This window comes from Podarcis filfolensis, assembly GCF_964270895.1.
Source record: "Podarcis filfolensis genome assembly, chromosome: 8".
Lineage (NCBI taxonomy): Eukaryota > Metazoa > Chordata > Lepidosauria > Squamata > Lacertidae > Podarcis > Podarcis filfolensis.
In genome coordinates, this window is record NC_139611.1 from 45,452,429 (window position 1) to 45,472,696 (window position 20,268).

Sequence of the window (20,268 nt, forward strand, 5' to 3'; positions counted from 1 at the left end):
TTAATCCTTCAGCAGTTATGCTTTTTTAAAAATTATACCAGGTTATCAATATAAGAAAGATATTGCTACAAATCAGCCATGCCATCTAAAACTTGGACCGTCACCAGTTTGGTTTTTTTAATAACTATCTGAAAAAATGTACTTTCGTCTCTGTTTCTTCCTTTCCTGCTCTCAGGTAAGACAGAAGGAATCACAACACTGACTTAGACCACAATCACACTTTTCATTTAAATCACTATTATACCACTTACATGATCATGGCTTCCCCCCAAATAATCCTTGGACCTGTAGTTTGTTAGCGGTGCCGAGAGTTGTTAGGAGACGCCCCTTTCCCCTCAATAGAGCTACAAATCTGAGAGTGGTTTAATATGCAATCCCTTTCCCAGGGAACTCTGAGAATTTCAGCTCTGTGGTGGGAATAGGAGTCTCCTAACAACTCTCAGCACCCTGAATAGAGTTCCCAGGATGCTTTGGGTGAAACCATGTTTGTAAAAGTGGTATCATGGTGCTTTCAGTGTATGGTGCAAATATGGACTTAGTTGGTTCACAATCTGAATGGTTAAAGTGTGGAAGAAGGTTCATACTCATGGTGACCTGTTCTGGTCCCAAGTTAAAGCTGATGAGGCATGGCAAGGTTGGGCAGTTGTTCCAGCACTTACAGAGAGCTCCAGTGAGGTTTGCAAGTGAACTGATTCCTCTTTTTAAAACTATTTATTTAGTTGAATTATCATATCAGAGACACAATGCAATTTCAGTAAATGACTAATTTTCTTGTCATATGAACAAAATGATATTTTCATTCTATCCCTGCAGTTAGTTCCAGAGTGTACCATGAATGCCAGCTGCTGATAAACAAGGTGAGAGAGAGCTACTGCACTCAATTCCTGCTTACAGGCATCTGTTTGGCCAATGTAAGAATAGGACACTGGACTACATGACCCCAGGGCCTGATCCAGCATGGCTCTTATGTTCTGTATGCTTATCAAGGGCTACTAGTGATGATAATAGTATGAAAACCATAGAAACTCATCTCCATATCCTGTGCACCTTATTGCTACGGTGTGTTTCATTAATTTCTCTGATAGAGCAATTTGCCAGGTATAATTACACCATTCATATACAATTTCTCTTCTGTTTTTCACTACATTGCTAAAATGTGGGTTGCCTATCATTTTTTAACATTCTTCAAAATACTTGTACCTTAGGACACCCTCACCACATATGAGCAAGGTCCCTATAGACATTCAATCTCTTCTCCAATGTGATAGATTAAGAATTACATGGATTAGATTTTATTTTCTAGTTTCAGATACCAAAGGTGAAGCCCTTTTATTTCCCTTTACCTTTGCACACAAATATTAAAATGTATTTTCATGCCAGATTCCTTCCTGCTTCTCCTGGGTGATACACATTCCCTTCCCCAACTTTATGTTAGTCCAATTAGAGAGAATGTTAGCTGGAGGGAAAATGGCCTCTTCTCATTCACCTCAGTTTCACAGAAGCTCTCAAATGGATTGGCACTCAGGAACTAAGACTTACACCTTTTTATAACATAAAACAGCAACATACAATGAGGTTGTGGTGTTGGGGAAGTTCATCACTCATTTTAAAAAATTCAGGAAACCTCACAACTAACCTCTTCTTCAGGGTTTAGGACCTTAGAGAAAGAGGACAACAGGCATCATCCAAACTGTTTTGAGGTAATGAGCAAGTTACCCAGAATGGGGACTACCCCCCCCCACCTCAACTGTCCCATTGAGCATGAGCAGCTGTGTTAACATAATATACAACAGTGACTTACAATTGCACTTAGGCCCCAATTCTGTAATTAAAGTGCCAGCCATAAGGCCACAATGGAACATTTAATAACAGAGGTTTGAGGCTCTGTCCCCTTTGAGAACTGCAGAATCTCAAAGAGCCAACCCTTTTGGCTTGACCATAACACTTTTGCCTGGTACACTTCATGTGCTGGAGTATGGGGGACACTGGGTTCCTCAGGCCAAGTAGAATGTGTTGTCTGAGTCCTAGCTCTGCTTCTATGGGTCCTGATGTTGTGGACCCAGCTGCTGTTCTTAGGTTCAGTGAGCTCCTAATTACCTGTATGAACCTCAGAGACAGGAAATGGATCCAGCTTTTCCAACAGTGGCTCCGCAGTCTATGAGTTGGTGTCCTGGTCAGGCCTCTGTTTCCTGTTCCTAATTCTGTGCTCCACATCATGTGAGGAAGAAGAGCAGAGACGCACTCCCTGCCCTTGACAATTCTACTACATTCCCCACCACCTTCCATACATTGTAGCTCCATATACCCTCCATACAGCAGGTCTACATTGGGCAACCTGCTTTACTTACGCAGTGCTTTCAGAGTTTCAAGGGCCAAACAGAGAGGCCTGCAGAGCTGTATTTGTCCCCTGGGCCTGAGGGCCCACCCACTCCTGAAACAGAACAAGATCCTCCATAGTATCAGAGCCAAACTAGATGCAATATGAATGTGCTTAATGTTCACATTGTTCAAAATGTGAAACGTATCCATTAATAGGGTGAGCAGCACAGGAGCACAGGGCATAACATAGAATGGGAGAGTTTATCCTTTCCATGTGCCATACTCCTGATGAAAATTGTCCTCCTGAGGCTGCAGTTTGTATTGGGAGCAAAACTTCAGTTGGAACCAAAGAATGCTTTACTGTTGATGCAAACAGCATGCTTGGGAGGGGGTGAGATTTTTGCTGGGACCATGGTATTGGTGTGTGTGTGGGGGGGATATTTAAGCTCTCTCTTCCTGTTGTGGAGGTAGAAGGGCTATAGCTCAGTGGCACAACAGCTGTTTTTCATGCAGACAGTCCCAGGTTCAAACCCGGGCATCCCCAGATATGGCTGAAATCCTGGACAGCTAGTACTAGTCGGTGTAGATAGTTCTGAACTAAATGGACCAATGACCTGACTCAGTTTTAAGCAGCTACTTATGTTTCCATTCCCTGTGATCCTAAGGCCCCTTGCCTCCCCTTGGCTACTAATCACATTGTATCTACATAAATTACATTGCGTCTAGTTTTGCCCTTAGAGAATGTGAATAGTGGCTGAGTGGTTAGTAGTTATTCTAGCATCCTTCATCCAGTTCAAAATGCTGTGATCTTATATGTGCACCCTAGAATTCTTTCTTCAGCGAATTCCCACAGCATCCTCTTTCATTCCCTTGTTTCCTTGCTTTAGTCTAAGCATGCTGTTTATTCAAGACAAATGCAGAGTATCTTAGCATGAAAATGAACATACATACTGACTGTTGTATTGGAGTGAGGCCACATGTCTACCATTTGCCCTTGGGCTAGCTTGGGGAAGAGCTGGTGTGCCGGACATGATACAGATCAGTGACTCACCCAAACATTTCCCCTCTCCCCATGTGGCCATCGCTCACTTCATTTTGTTACAAAACTAAAGCCCTTTAGAGTAAAATCAGAAGGAGAAAAGGGTGATGCTTGTGTGATGAGATTTGTTAGTTGAGAAATATTTTGCATTACCACATTGCCTCTCCGCCCTGCCACCCTACATCTAACACTTCTTTAAAAAGGACCCTCCTACTTCGCCCTCTGCCTTTTTCTGATTCCATCCTTACCCCCACCTACAGATTGTTCTCCGAAACCAAGGTCACATGTTGTAACTTTTAAAGCCAAGGAATAAATTTTATCTTTCCAAATACACTTCCCTTTTTTTAAAAAAAAAAGGGGGGGAGAGAGAAATCCATTATTTGTCTTTGTGATTTCATAGCAGCTGGGCCTAATAGTGCTTCCTACCATTAAAGCACTTTTTTTCTGGATGGTTAGCTACACATCACATGCAAACACAAGAATTTAGAAGCAGTTTTAAAGAAGGAAAATATAAAGGAAATAGTTCACCACCCAAAGGCGCAGAGGTGCAGCAGTAGACAAGGAAGGCTGTGTAGGGCCCCAATCCCCTCAGTGATATTTCATGCCTCTCCCTGAATGTTTAGTTTCACTTTAGCCCTTGCACTCGTGGAATCATAAGAAAAAACATTTCAGGCAGCTTTCTACCCCATGGCTCACTAAGATGCAACTGATTGAACTCTCTTCCCCTGTTATTATTAGACCCATAGTGGTAGTAGAACTGGGTAACTATGCCATGCCTCTTTTGCTCTGCTATGGATCTAATAGCAGCTTTCAAGAGGGAGGGGGAGGGAGGGAGTGGATTTAAATTTGGAAATGGCACAGGAAAGTGCTCACCCCAGTGGCGTAGTGTGGGGGCTGCAGGGGGGGCCGGCCGCACCGGGCGCAACATCTGGGGGTTAGGGTTGGGGGGCGCAAATCCATGGGTTAGGGGGCGCAAATCCACGGGTTAGGGGGCGCAAATTACTTGCCTTGCCCCGGGTACTGACAACCCACGCTACACCACTGGCTCACCCTTTCCTTCACTACCATTCTGATCAAGTTTGGAGGCTCCTGCAGCTGTATTTGGGTAAACACATCAGGCAGTCTAATGGCATCTCATTTTCTCTGGCCATCACAGTGCACCAACCTTTTCCCCTTGACAACCCTTTGCACTCATGTGGTCTGCCAGGACTATTCTCAGTCAGAGCCAGCCCTAACATCAGGTAGAGGTAGATTACTACCTCAGGCGGTGAATAAAGAGGATGGGTAGCAGTAGCAAGAGGTTGGAGGACAGAACTGCATGTGCCATGTGGCTTTCCCTATGATATCCTGTTACCCTCAGGTGTAATGAAAGTAGAAGTTGAAGTAGGATTCAGTGACCAGTCCAGTTGGCTTTTCTGTACATGTAGTGGGAACCCATATTTGCCTCAGGCAGCAACACTTCTGTCTGCAGTCACATTCTGCTTCTTTCATGGGCTCATTAGAATTATCCTGTGGCCTTGGAATAGTCACTGTCTCACTTATCAGCCTCACTTCTCCTATGTGTGAAAGTAGGGAATTGTAACAACGATGTTGCTGTTGTTGAGGAAAGTGAACAATGAAAACTGTGAGGTGTTTTGGGAACCACTCAGGAACCTGTGGGCTTCTTTAAGAAGCTGGATTACAACTTCCATTATCCCTGATCATTGGCCATTCTGGCTAAGACTGATGGGATTTGGAGTTGAACATCTGGAAGCCCCCAGCTTCCCCAGCCCTGCTTTATACAGAGGTAAACAGTAAATATACACTTATATAAAACATAGGTATAGAAATCTTTATTTCCCCCCGTGAAATTGAATGAATGAATATGTTGTTGCTGCTGAAATATCTTAAATAAACCACAACTAAACAACAACAAAAAGAGACCATCTACATTCTAGAAAACACAATTAACAGCTGAATATCACATCCTCTTTAGCATCAAAGTAAACATTACACATAAAAATCAGCTACAAAAATACAAGGAAAATTATATGTACCACAGAACAGTGATTAAAAAATGGAAAATCAGCTACCTTGAGGCTTTCATCTGTTAGAACACAGTCAGATGTTGGTTTGTTTGTTTTATTTCATTTTAAATATATATAGATAAACTGTGTTAACTTGGGAAGCGAGCAGTGGATCTTTAAAATAATCTCTGAAATGAGCAAATGTCAAAGCACAGAACTGGCAACCTCTTTTCTCTTTAAGTCTTGCAAATCTGTTATCACAGATGTTCCTAACTTTAAGCATATAGACAGATATGGTTGCATAATGTCGAAACTATGTATAAACTTCCTGTGTTTATGTCTCAAATGTATGTCACTCCAACAGTGCATGAGAGAATCTGGGGCATCTGGGCAAACTTTTTTGCTGGAGGGCAGTGTAGGTTTTCCTTCCTCTCTTTTGCTAGGGGTACAATGAACAGGATATACCGGTAGGTTGCAGGCATTACTTAAACCTAGGAGATCCTAAATTACTGCAAGCTATTCCTTAGTTATGCTTAGGGCATTGATGGAAGAACAGAACCATCATGAGAGGAAATGTAATGTAAAAAGATTCCCATTAAAAAGTTGAACCTTGTAGGGATGGAAAAGAAATTCAGTTTAGTTCACATTTAAAGGCAAATCTGAACACCACTTTCTGAAATAAAGTATGAAGTGAATATAAAATGGTAAAGGGGACCCCTGACCATGAGGTCCAGTCATGGCCGACTCTGGGGTTGCGGCGCTCATCTCGCTCTATAGGCCGAGGGAGCCGGCATACAGCTTCCGGGTCATGTGGCCAGCATGACTAAGCCGCTTCTGGTGAACCAAAGCAGTGCACGGAAATGCCATTTACCTTCCTGCCAGAGTGGTACCTATTTATCTACTTGTACTTTGTCGTGCTTTCGAACTGCTAGGTTGGCAGGAGCAAGGACCGAGCAACGGGAGCTCTTCTGATCGGCAAGTCCTAGGCTCTGTGGTTTAATCCACAGTGCCACCCACGTCCCTTATGTGAAATGAATATAGCCATCCTTAAATTTGTGCTTCTCCAGATTTTGGGAAAAAGTTTTCCAGCCAATGTACAACAATGTATACATATGAGAGCCAGTGTGGGGTAGTAGTTAGAATGTTCAAATCCCCACATGGCCATGCAACTCACTGGGTGACATTGGGACAGTCACTTATATTCAGCTTAACACACCTCACAGGGTTGTTGTGGTGATAAATTGGAGAGCAGGCGGACTATGTATGCTCCTTTGATATCCTTGGAGGAAAGGCAGGTTGTAAATGCAACAAATAAATGAATATACTAGGTTAAAGTGTAACAATGCACATATTAGTGAAAATAACGTATAAAAATGCATTAGAAAAGACTGCTTTGCAAAAATGTGTGTTAAGGTAAAATGGCAGATGGAGATGTGGACAGGAAAAATTCACACAAAAATGCTAATGAAGTTTCATAAGGGGAGGGTATGCCCCAACACTTCTTTCAGGTGTCATGAACTGGCAGGAAAATGTGGAGGAGGAAGAGGATCCCAATGAGGGGGGTAGCCAGGACTGGGATACACCGGGACAAGCTGGGGATGGGAAAATGAGAGGTTGGGGTGATGGAGAAGGAGGAGGAGGGGATGGGTGTCAGTGCATAGGAACCGAAGCCGCAGGGTCCATCACCAGAGCCACAAACATGGCAGGATTTGAAGCACAGGAAGCAGAGGGCAGGGTGCTCCAAGAGGCTGAGACAGGCAAGAGCCCACAGCCCAGCTGGCCAGGTAGGGCTCACTAGCTCTGGGAGGAGGTGTGTGGAGTATGCTTGTAACAGGTGAGGGTTACATGCCTCAGCAAGCCCAGATGCTGCAATCAGCAGGCAAAGTATAAAAAGGCTGCAGAGCTGAGGTGGTGTGTCTGCTTAACTGTCCATATTGATGGATCTTGACTTGGATACTCCTGGACCTCCACAGGACTCTGCTTTGGACTGTATCCTGGTTTTACTGGACTTTGGACTTGGCTACTTGGATTGGCCCTCAACCTTGTTTCCTGACCTTTGGACTTTGCTTGTGTGAATTGACCCTCGGAATTGGAACTTTGGACATGATATACTGACTTGCTGTTCAGGACATCAGGTTGGTGGTGGTTCTGCAAGGGGAACTGGAGGTAGGCCTGGGCTTTCTCACTTCTGCTATCTCTTAGGTTACACAGATCTTTCATAAGCAGCCTTAGGCAAAACAAGACTCAGGTTGGGTGCAATGCAGGGGAGGCCAAATTCAGGCTGCACTTGTTGTACAGTAGGGTTCTGATATTGCTTCAGCATGCAACCAACTGAACCTGAGCCTTATATAGAACAGCTGCTGCATCCCATTTGCTTGCCACATCCCCACTGGAAGGTGCCTTTCAATTAAAGGACCCCAGCCTTCTGCATCAGTCTCACTGGGACCTCTGCAACAAAGTCCTCTGAGTCTGAGGGCAGCAACATTACATCCTCAGGCTGAAGGGGCACTTGCTTGGTGGAAGTGCTTCTGGAGCAGATTCTGCAAGCCTTTCCTGTTTCCAAGGCCTTGTCTTCATCTCAAAGAATAGGAATTTGATTCTGGGGTTGTGAAAGGTGTAGGAGGGGCTACTCTGAAAGTCATCTCAGCCTGTAAAGCAACCTTTCTCAAACTTGGGTCAGCAGATGTTGTTGGACTACAACTCCCATCATCCCTGACCACTGGTCCTGGTAGCTAGGGATGATGGGAGTTGTACTTCAAGAACATAAAGGGACCAAATGTTGAGAAAGGCTGCTATAGAAGGTTTCATCAGGGGCCAATGGCATGTGTGCTTTCTGGCCTGGGCTCCCTTACTTCTGCCTTCCCTCAAGTCACACAGGTCATTGCCCCAGGGAATGTAGGGGAGTATCTGCTCAGGTAGTTCTCTCAGACCATTAATGGTTATCAGGAGATGATGGGACATGCTCCTTGGCTTGGGCACCCCAGCTTGTTGAGGCTGTCACGTGGTCTTGGTGAGATGGCAGGTCAGTTTCTAGCTATAAACCTAGGTGCAGTTTGTAATGCTAACACAACTGGCTATTTCATAATACATCTCCTAAAAAAAGCATTTTTTATTTGTTGCTTTCTTGTAAGGGCTTTGATAGCATTCATGGAAAGGCCCATCACATGACCTCTATTGTGCTGAAACATTTTATCAGCATTGGTGCTTTTCAAGTTCCAAAATACGGGTCAGTTTGTATTTTAGTTTTTGTGAATATTGTTGATTCAGCTGGACATACATGAAGCATCTCTTCAAGCAGAGTCTATTGATTTTGAAATGAAATTTTGCTTGAGTATCATCTCCTGGGTTGTATCCTCAAACTTATAACTCCTTTAGAAAGTGGAGATGACAAGACAAATGTAATAGGGAAGACACCTGATTAGATTCTCCCTTTGAGATTCCAGCCTAGGAAGCTGAAGCAAACTCTGACCAATCGCTAGCGCCCCATCAAATGTTATTGTATTCATTTGTTAACATGCCTTTTGAAATGTATAATGAAAGGTTTCATTAATTCATCAATAAATGGGTTTTGACTTAAGCATATTAAGCAGGTGCTGCTTTCTGTACTGTGTGCAATTCTATTGGGTTAGCTTTGGCATTTCTTCTGTCTCCCCGTCCCATCTCTTATTATGTTTGTTACATGTGGCTAGTTGATTTGAAATCTGGATGGCTATGTGTGTTCATATACGTACCTGCATTCATACCCAGTAGGAAATAGGGTAATGTGGATTGGGGATGGTAGAGAACTTTAAAGAAAACAGAAATGGGAGGAGAAATTGCTGGTATCTGTTTATCTGGCCCATATCCAGAATGGAAATCAATCCAGTGAATAAGATCAGTATTTGCTGCTGTTGCTGCTTTTAGTCAACAGGCAATACGTGATGGATTGTCCTACCCCTCCCCCATTTGCATTGTTTCCTTTGCACTGAAATGTATGGAGTGGAATCATATAATTGGAGAGTTGTAAGAGACCCCAAGGTTCATGAAGTCCCACCCCATGCAATGCGGGGATCACATGGAATGAAACAATAACTATTTGACTTACGTAAGTTACATAATAATTACATAAATGATGTACCTTATGTAATTTAGCTACAGTGGACAGTGAGACAAATAACATAGTTTCTGATGGAAGATGAACTGCCCTGGAAATGGAAATGGTGTGGCATGCAATGAGTACAATGGGGAACTGAAGACTGTGCTTCTTTACTTCCCTAATGTGACTACACGCTAGTCCTATTAATGCATTTAGGATGAATGTGTGTTGGCTTAAAATGGGGTAGAGAGCAGGGAACTGCACACAAGGCCTGCCCCCAATGCCTCCCTACCTAGTTCCACTACAGATTTTCCTGCATTCAGTGGCAAGGCCTAAAGTGAATTCTAAGCATACATGGAATCATGTTCTTTTGGCTATATGACAATCAACACTTAGAGAATGTGTTTGCTCTTAGAATAATGGAGTGGGAAAGCAGTTTTAAGAAAACCATGTAGCTCCTCAGCATCTAAACAGTTGGAGTTAATATGGGTCTATCTGCATGAAAGGCTCTAGCACTGGAATGGTGCCCCTTCCCCTCCTGTAGTCCCTGGACTCTTTTTTTTGCTGATCTCTCATTAGTTCCACTAAGCAGTGAAACTCACTGGAAGCAATATTAGTAGGCCTGGGAGACAATGGAATAAGCTTTGTGTCATCAAGAAACTTTCTATAAATGGCCCATTTGGTTTGAGGCACAAACCTGTATGGGACTGGGAGTCATAACAGCTTAAACAAGACAGTCCCATATTTTGTTAAATGTGTTTGCTCTAAATGCAGAACACATGATGAGAACAGGGGAAGGAGGCTGCAAACAAACAAAAAAGGCCTATTGAAGTTAATGAGTATGACTAACTGTGATTCATTAACTTCAATAGGTCTGCTTTGAGTTGAACTTTGTTGGCTAAACCTGTAGGCTCTAACTTTGGTGAGTCTCCAAGGGAAGGGATGTCCATAGCTTAGGGAAATCCATTGAAAAACCTTTTCTTGCCATGGTGGTACAAACTTGGCACATGGGTAATATGAGTGGGAGGCCCAGGTAGTTACCAGCTCCTGAAAATACCATTGGTGGTCTGAGAGAAGCCCCACAAACACACTGGGGATACTTAAAACTTTGTGTGTGCTCTGAGAGAAAGCAGGAAGTGAGGAAGACTAGGTCTGGAAGCTCATTCCGGAAGCTGTCCTGAGAATACTTTGTCTGCTTTATATTTATTGTAAAATTTATTCTAATATTGAAAAGCACCTTGGGTGCCTTGTCAGAAATATAAATGCAATCAATCAATAACAGTTAAGAAAGCACCCTTGGCTGATGTCAACGACAGCAAAAAAACTTCTATAAAGCGGATATTTGTGTTGTACACTGAAGTTTGCTGGAACGAGACATTTTGAAGTTCTCATATATCATGAGAAACACAGGTTTCTAAGTAGCTACTTCTTGTGGTTAACAAAAGGGGAAATCCTTTTTTTTTTAAATGGCAATGCTGCCTAAATGCTCAGCATTCAGAGCAGCTTCAAAATGTATTACGAAGCTTCATCAGCCAAGCTGCTTCCACAATCGCCTGGCGGTGCTTTGGGGGCAGGAGTAAAATCTGAGATTGCACAATTCATTTGCTGTCTTCTGTGTAGCCTGTCTGTTTGGAAGTTTGCACTTCCACCATAATGGACATACAAAGACTTCTCCTTTGAATGTTACAAGGAGCTTCTTCAACCAACTTCTGCCATAAGCTGTGCATTCATCTGGAAGCAGTGCCTTCTTTGAAAGTCAGGAACAGAGGAAGCTGCCTTATACTGAATCAGTCCGTTGGTCTGTTTGCCCCAGGACTGTCCACACTAACTGGCAACAGCTCTCTAAGATTTCAGACAATGGAGTCTCTCCCAGCCCTTACCACTAAGCCACTGCCCTTCCCCAGTTACCAGAGGGGCATGATGGGAACACAGCTTTTTGTTCTCTTTCCCCATGTTTGACTCACTTCTCCAACGCTGTTCCTGTCTCCCTTGCACAGCCCTTCATCCTGAGGACAAAATCCTCAAATCAGAATATGGCATGCAGATTGGATGTATGCATGCAAATGCCTTTGATTTGAATAATTTATTCCATCCTCTGACTACTTTGGAATGTTTATTTTATTTCATTTTTGGCACTGAGAAATGGGGCTTTGCCTAAGGTTGGGGTGTGTGTGTGTGTGTGTGTGTGTGTAATCTAGTTTGTACTGAGGTTATGGGAGAACTCATTTGGATTTCAGTGGCATCAGATTGAAAAGCATCAGACACTATCTGCTTTCAATAAGGCAGAAATATTCAAACAGCCTTGTGAATAATCTTGTTTTTTTAAGAGCCATTGCAGAGCCTGGACACATATTCCAAAGCTTTGACTGACCAACTCCGATTAAAGTAAAGTTCTTCCCTCTTCACATTCATAAAAACTGCTTTACAGACACATTCCTTTATTTCCCAGCAAACTCCCCTAAGCACATTCCTCTCATTTAAAGAATAACCATCTGGACCTCCCATATCTGTTTATATCTATAATGTTCTTGGGTATGTTCTGTTCTTCTCCCCCTCTCTCATTATATCCTAATATTTCCATCACAGGCAAAAGACACTGAATCCAGGACATCTAGAGTTCCAAATTACAACTGGCATGTTGCTCATGCAGAACCTGGGAGCTCACTCACAATATGTAGACTTTCTAAAGCCATTGCTTTTTTCCCTAAGCTGGTGAAGTTTCTAGTCCTTAAGGCAATGGAGGAAGCTGTGAAAGCACATGGGAGATATCTGCTGAACTCACTGATGCAAAATGCATAGTGATTCCTTGTTCTATTTATTTAAGTTTTTCTAGGCCATCTGTTAGGACAAAGCCCTCACAAAGCAAATTACATAAAAAACACTATAGAATACAATGTCACAGTTAATTTTTTATTTTTATTTTTAAAAAAACTGCACTCTGAAAAAAAATCAGAGGTCAGCAACACATCATTACAGTGAACTAAAATAACTTAAAATAGTTTCAGACCAGCAACGCTATAAATCCTTAACAAAAAAAGTGCAACCTGACACCAGTGTTTTTTAAAGACCCATTATAAAGTCTGTTCCTACACAAATAACTGGGGAGTGAATTCCACAGATACTGAAGCCACCATTGGTCTCTCATGCCCACACCAATATTGCTGATCTTACACGTGGAACTATATACAGGGCCTCCACAGCTGATCACAAGGTTTGAGCAGATTTATACAGGAGAATCAGTCCAACATCCCACACTGTGTTGACACCCTGCATTCCACTCTAATTTCAAAGAATTATAGGAGTTGGGGGGCACCTCACATGTCATCTAGTCCAACCCACTCCTGATGCAAGAAATCTATGGGATCCGTAATAGATGGCCATTCATTTTCTGCTTTAAAGCCTCTAACAAAGGAGTGTTTCTCTCCTTCCAAGGCAGTCCGGTCAACAAAATTTTGAGTTAACTAACTGAGATTAAAATTAATTCTAAAAATAAATTGCGCTTGCAGAACCTTTAAGTGCCTTCAGTTCTATCTGTATCTTCTCTTCCCTGATGACATGGCCACAGCTCTGCAAAAGAAGCAATCTTAGGATGACTGTATGTGAGGGTGCATCCAGGTTTGTTTACTTTTGGATGCACTGCTGTGCTTCAATAAATTCTCCTTCTACTTTCTTTTGCCCTTGCTTTATTGTTTGTAGTGTTCTGCCACGGTATTCCATTCTTTGTTCTCTTGTTCACTCCAAACTCTGGGAAGAAATCCTGAAATACAAAGACCGGCAACAATTCTATTAGCCATTTTCCTGGGAGTAAGGCCTGTTGAACTTGATGTTATGTACTTCTGAATGACAGGGGAAGAGATTGTGCCACCAGCAAATCAGTTTATTTGAAATGTTGCTAACAACACATCATTTATCCGCTCAGGGTGCCTTATCCCACTGGTTCAACTTACTCAGCTGCCCTGATGTTCCAGGACTCCCCTCCCATTAGTGTGGAACAAGGGGCTGTTGCTATAATAATAATTTATTATTTATACCCCGCCCATCTGGCTGGGCCTCCCCAGCCACTCTGGGCGGCTTCCATAAAAACCAAAAATACAGTAAAATATCACACGTTAAAAACTTCCCTGAACAGGGCTGCCTTAAAATGTCTTCTGAATATCAGGTAGTTGTTTATCGCTTTGACATCTGCTGGAAGGGCGTTCCACAGGGCGGGCGCCACTACCGAGAAGGCCCTCTGCCTGGTTCCCTGTAGCTTTGCTTCTCGCAATGAGGGAACCGCCAGAAGGCCCTCAGCGCTGGACCTCAGCGTCCGGGCAGAATGATGGGGGTGGAGACGCTCCTTCAGGTATACTGGACCGAGGCCGTTTAGGGCTTTAAAGGTCAGCACCAACACTTTGAATTGTGCTCGGAAATGTACTGGGAGCCAATGTAGGTCTTTCAAGACCGGTGTTATATGCTAGTGTCCTTGGCTCCTAAGGTTCCTTAGAATCTTTGCCTTTTCTTGATTTGGTTTGTTATCTAAATCAGAAGGGACATTTTGTGATAAGAGTGACTGATCATATATGTGAACAGGAGATTTGGGTTTTATTAAATGGTGTGGTAAAGGGAGAATACAAGGAATTGTTTTAGCAGAGTCAACAACCTGCAACCTCCCCCCCCCCCCGTGTCTATACCACACACCCTGTCACCTGTGTTCTGACAAGGATATTCTCAGACATTATATGCAAATAACTTGGAACCCAACTGCATGATCAGCAGTGCCTGGTGGCATATCTGCTCTGTTGCTGAGTTCTATGGTTCCAGGAAGATGAATGGTATGGGTGAATGCTTCTTCATGTTAATTCAGTCTGTCTCAAGATATCAGTCTGTTTCTTAGTTCTCAACACTTTAAAAGTGATGCCTGTGTGTCACTTATGAAAGAAAAAACTTCTCAGAAAAATAAAATTATGTACACATTAGTGGCTTGAAATACATTAAGTTGTGCCCCCCCCCCAACGCCACTGCAATGTTTCAAGCAATTTTTTTAATGGTGCTATTCATACCAGAAAGAGGAGAGAGGTGTCTTCACCCAATTACCAGATTTATTTAAGTTGTCATCAGCGCATACATTGTCATCAGCGCATGTGCAATGGCTGCCTGAAATGTACACACCTCTGCTTCACTGCAGCTTCTGTTTCCTAATCAGAAAATGGGAGCTGGTTTGAGGGAAAGTGCATCAAGCAGGGACATTTCTCAAGGAATACTACGGTCTGTGGCTAGCATCATGTGTACTCAGCATCAAACACTAGTGGTGGGACCACACTGGAGCTGGAGTAAGCAATATTGTGCACGCAGCCTTCTAGAAAAGAAAACACTGCACTATCCTGGCTTTTCCTTTTTTAAAAATTTCTACTTCATCCCGTGTAAAGATGGAGGATGGTTGCTAAACTGCCAGTCGACATTTAACATGTGGGTGTGTTCTTTTTTGGGGGTGGGGTGGGGAGTCATAGCAACAGTGTCATAGAACATGCAATGGTTCCCATACTTAATATTCTGGAAGAGGTGACTCCTTCATGCTAGCCATCACCCCACAGAAGATTCATCTGCATGCTTTGAAGAGACCATCCTGTCCCATTTCCAAGAAAGCAGGAGACTGGAAACATACGATAATGCCAGCCAAATCAGACCATTTGTCATAACTCAAGGTTTGTCTTCATGAGAGATAGGAAACCCTCTGCTCTTCAGGTGTTGTGGGACACTAAAAGCCCTAGCCCAATGGTCAATCCAATGGTGAGAGATGGTGGGAGTGTTATTACCCCAACAGTATTTGGTGGGCCACAGGTTCTCATTCCTGGTCTGCATGGACTGGAAGCGACTTTACAGAGTTTCAGTTGGGGGCCATTTTCACCCCTGCTTTGAGATCTGAGACATTGAGCCTTGAATCTTCTGCCTACCATGCATGCATACTATCACAGAATTAAATGGTCCATCTCATGCATTGCGAAGGTGGCCATTTGCAGGTTGGCTAGAGTGGGAGTTGCTTCTCAACGTGCACAGATTGCACATGCCTGACCCAGTGGAAACACCACCTCCATCCTTTGTGCATCTGGGCTTAGGATAGAGAAAAGGAGGCTTCCCAAAAAGGAGGAGATAAGAAGAATGAGCAGGGCCTCCGCTCCCGCTTTGTTGTGTGGCCGAAGATATCCTGATCCACTCCTGCTTCTCCGTTGCTCTGTGGCACAGCATCTGCTCAGCAAGCAGAAGGTCTCATGTCCAATCCCCCAGTGTCTGTAGGTAAGGCTGAGAAGCTCCCCTGCCAGTAACCCCAGAGAGCCGCTTGTACATAGACCATTCCTCAACCAGATGCACCAGCGCTCTGACTGGGTACATAAAGCGTCCCATGTTCCTAAAGAGTGAGCATTTCCCCAAATGCAAAGAACGCCTTTTCCCAGAGCCTACACTGCCTTTTCAGGGAAGCTCCATGGAAAGGGAAAGATGTGAGGCCTTGTCGTCCCTTTCTGCCAAAAGAGGACAAGTCAGAGCCTCTAGCTTTTCCTCTTCTTCATCCTTCCTGCCTCCACCCTCCCTCCTTCCCCCTCCCTGCTCTCTCCCCTCCCTCCCCCTTTGCCTCCCTCCTCTCTGTCTCTCTCTCTCTCTCTCTCTCTCACTCACTCTCTCCTGTTTCTAATTCCTTCCACTAGCTCGAAGCCTCATTCAGCCGCCGTTGCCAGTGGAGTGGAATTGGCTGGGGATGCTGCTGCCGCTGCTCCTCCTGCGCCTCTAGTTGTGAATGGGACTTGCCTCGGCTCGCTTTCCTCTTGCCAGAGGTGACCCAGGGAGAAGCAGGCAGCCGGACTCGCAGGTAAGAGCTGACTCTCCGCCTGCCTCCGCCTGTCCTAGATTAATTTTTTTTTGTGGGGGGGGGACTTCTTATATTCTTAATTGGAGCGATGCTCTTTGCTGCATCCATGGAGATTTTTTTTTTTGGGGGGGGAGGGAGGAGGTTATCGGGAAAGGGCTGAGGGTGGATAGGGTGAAGATCTGCAAAGTGGAAGCTGCTGGAAAGAGGGGGTTTGATGGGGGCGCAGAGTTTCCTCTGCCACCGAGGCATCTGAGATTGCAGGGGCGGCGCGGGGAGGGGGGGGCAAGGGAAGGATTTGGAAGCCCGGGGGTGGCTAGAAACTGACCTGAAGCCAAAGGCGAAGCTTGGAGGGCTGATCGTTGGTTTGTAGCTGGCGGCGGGGAGTGGGGGGGGGGGAGAAAGAAATTATGCACGCAGATCAGACACCTAGACAGGCAAGATCTCTGGGTTGTTTGGGCTCCTCTTATCTCTAGCTGGCTGTGAAAGTGCGTGGAGATAGAGCCATATGGGTGTTGTTGTTTTTCCCCCAAGCAGAACCTCCGGAGCAGCCCAGCAGCGCATCTGGCTACCCCAGAGCAAAATGCCATAGCTGGCTTGCTGAGCATCAATTTGAGGCAATCAGATCAGTACAAATCGAGGCTCTGCGGGCAGGGGGACATTGCACAAGAAACGACTACGGGAGTCTCACGGGTTCTCCTCTCCCTCAAATCTAGACGCCCCAACCTCAAATCTTTGAGGTTTTATCTCTCTCGTTATGTTTTGTGCAAACGTCTCTCATGTCTCTACAAATTCTTTACAAATATCGCTCTATCGCATGCATTGGCAAATGTTCTTTTTTTGCGGGGGGGGGGGAGATAAAGTGGGTCGATAGGAACTGTGATTAACTCTGGGTTACTTCTGGAGCCTTCGGCGGTGTTTTTTGTGGGGGGGGGGCGCGGGCGGCGGCGACGGAAAGCAGTCGACTGTGTGTGTAGAATAATTGTGGGGAAGGAGACCCCTTTCAAAACATTATCCCAGAGATTCCCTTTCAGAAGATGCATGGTTGTTACCAGAGAGAGTTTTTGTCGTTGTTTGTTTGGCCAACCGCTCGCATCTTGCAGCAGCATTCACAAGGTACCCGTGGAGAGGGAGCGAGAGAGTGGTGAGATGGCTTGGCTGGAAAACCGTTATGCTCTTTGGCTGATGTATAGGTAATCTCAGCCCCAGGGAAGGTGAAATAAATCAGGCTTTGAGGTTGCCAGTCCATCTACATAACGGTCACTTTTTGAATAAGAACCCTCTTCCTGTGGAATCCTCCCCAGAGCCCATCTTACAATCTGACATCACCAGGCAAGCAACTTTACCTTTCTGGAGTGATACCCATTTATCATCAGTGCCTTTAAATATTTATTGGGCCAGTACCCAAGCAGAGAGGTGCCAAGTTGGCACAGAGTAAAGAATGGGGGGGATATCCTTTATTATATATATTTGGTACAGTTGCTTTTGCAAAATAAAATAGAAAGGGTAGGTCTCAGTGATGTGACTGAGTTCTTTGCTCTGTGAGGACAAAGGAATCCCTTTAGCAAAATGCAGGTCAGTAGTTCAGGCGAAACAGCAACCTTTAATTTGGGAAAGGAGAACTAAGTGGTGTTTTTCTTCTTTCTCTTTCACATCCCCACGGCTCATAGTTCAGCTAGGAAACACATGATTCCTGTTGATTCATTTTGATGACACAATAAGAATTTCATGGGCCATTGACCCACTGTTAAGGAATCAAATAATTTTAATGGCTTAATAATGAAACTGCAAAGTAATAAGGCTGCAATAGACCTATTCAGGTAGGCTGGGCCATGAGCAGGAGAGGGATTTCTTCCTTGGCTTTTTGTGTACGTATTTTCCCTGCTTCGTGTATCCACTTCTCTGGTTTAGAAGCTGTTTCGTCAGAGTTTGGAAAACATGCAATGCTCATTAGGAGGTAGATCTGAAACACTTGGCCTCTTCTCAGATTCAGTTAAGATTTGTCAACAAAGCAAGTTCTCTACAACAATTAAGCCGAAGTTTGCCTTGGTGGCTGCCAGCTTTTGGGATTTCAGATGCAAGTTATGTCACTCTTAGGATTATTCCAAGCTCCAGAATATGATGGTGATGATGATAAAAGCTGTTTGCTTGCACGCCACGGTCCTGTAGCATTGCATCAGCACATTTCATGGTAAGGCAGTAAAGTAGACCTTAATGCCTGGAAGAGTTCTTCTTTTGTTTCCAATCCCAGAAGGCTGTTTCAGCACATTTTAAAAGGTGCTGCACCCCAGGAAATGTAAAATTGACCACAGTTTGAAAACATTTTGCCTTGCTGCTTCTTGAGAACAAATAAAGTTAGAGAAGGAAGAATTTCAGTCTGCAGGCTTAAAAAAAAAATCAAACAAAGACCTCTATGCCCCCAAGAAAACCCGTATGATGGATGTTTCCTTGTTGCAGTTCTGCTTTATATAATTTATATTTAAAACCCAATCCTCTGATAATGCAACCAGAGGAAACGGGTGATAGGGATGTGCTATTTATAGGCTTCTCCTCAGTTCTGACTTTGCAGAAAAGAAATGCACAAAGTTTGCACATTTGGGTGAGTTCATTAGCGTAGGAACTATTACAATAAGCTCTGTCAAGAGCGAAGCAAAGAAATTCCCTTTACAGTGTTGATAGTTGATCTCTCATTGGTGGGTGGGGTGAGGTCTGTGGACAGATAATCTGACAAAGTGCAATGATTTATGTTGTGGAATTATATATGGAAGATGGGATGCATATAGAATGGTGACAGAGGATGGTGGTTCTTGGGATTTTTTTCTTCTTCACCTGATAATATCGTGTATTTCCCCCCATTTGTCTGACAAAGCATGATTACCATCAGCCTAATAGGAGGGGCTACTTCCTCGCTAATGAATCGTGTTGAGCGTCCAGGCAACTTAGGCTGCATTTTTATACACGCTTCCCTGAGAAATAAGGCCCATCGAATCCAACGGCAATTACTTCTAATCAAAGAGACATAGAACTGCACTCTTACAAACAAATGCAGTTTGACCAAATAAGATAAATTAAATGGAGAGGATTCCCCCCCCCCGCCATTCTTGTAAAACAGTTGCACTCATTGTTGAATATGGATCTTGCAGAAAGAGGAACTTTGTAACTCAGCAACAAGATTTTGTGAAATTGCAACGGATTTGCAGATTTCTTTTATTTATTTATTTATTTATTAAAAAGAAACACATTTAAATAAAAACAAAAGAAAAGACAATGAAACAAATTTTAGTTTCTGGAAATTCTAAAAATTCAGGTGTTTTTTAAGAAACAAAAAAAAAATAAAAACCCATTGTCTTCTATTTTCAAAACAATTAAATGAATTATATGTGGGGCACTTGACCCAAGAGCTTTTGACAAAGAAAATCATGTTTTCACCTAAACAAATGTCATTGGTTCTTTGGTCATTTAAGAAAAAAAGAACAACAGCCAGTTTGGTGCCAAATCAGATGCCTATGTACTGCTGTTAATTCACACTTCACATGATCTCTCTGGTGTTTATACCACTGAACTTTAAAAACCCCACTGTTTGATCTTCTTTTACTTTTCATTTCCAGCCTCAGTGAACAATTCCTTTGGATGCCCATGGATTCCTGAGTGAGACAAACCCCCATAGGATTTTTAGTCTGCAATAATACTATGGATTAGTTGATCAATACTGGAGTGCCATAGCCAAATTAAAATGAAATGGATGAGTGTGTCTATTGGTGGGGCAAAATATCCCAAATTTAAACATCAAACTCTGTTAAGGCTACAATCCTAAATAATGTTCTGGAAAGTAAGTCCCACCAAGCTCAGTGGAACTAACTTCTGGGTAAACATGTGATTTGTTTTACGTGATTTGATTTTGTTGTGAACTGTCCTGTGGCTTGTGCAAAGGGTAGCATCTAGTTCATTCAAACAAACAAACAAACAAACATGCATAGGGTCAGGCTGTAAATGA

General features: G+C 43.5%; 1 protein-coding gene across 2 annotated transcripts in view; it reads left to right on the forward strand.

Annotated features, from left to right (window-relative positions):
* The first annotated feature begins 15,774 nt into the window (after window positions 1–15,774).
* CDH11 (cadherin 11) overlaps window positions 15,775–20,268 on the forward strand; it is a 107,033-nt gene continuing 102,539 nt past the window's right edge. Inside the window, exon 1 of one of the 2 annotated variants that reach the window (XM_083626584.1) lies at window positions 15,775–16,277. The gene's annotated coding sequence lies outside the window, so the exon portion shown is untranslated. The remainder of the gene's footprint in view (window positions 16,278–20,268) is intronic. The other variant, XM_083626585.1, reaches the window with a different exon arrangement.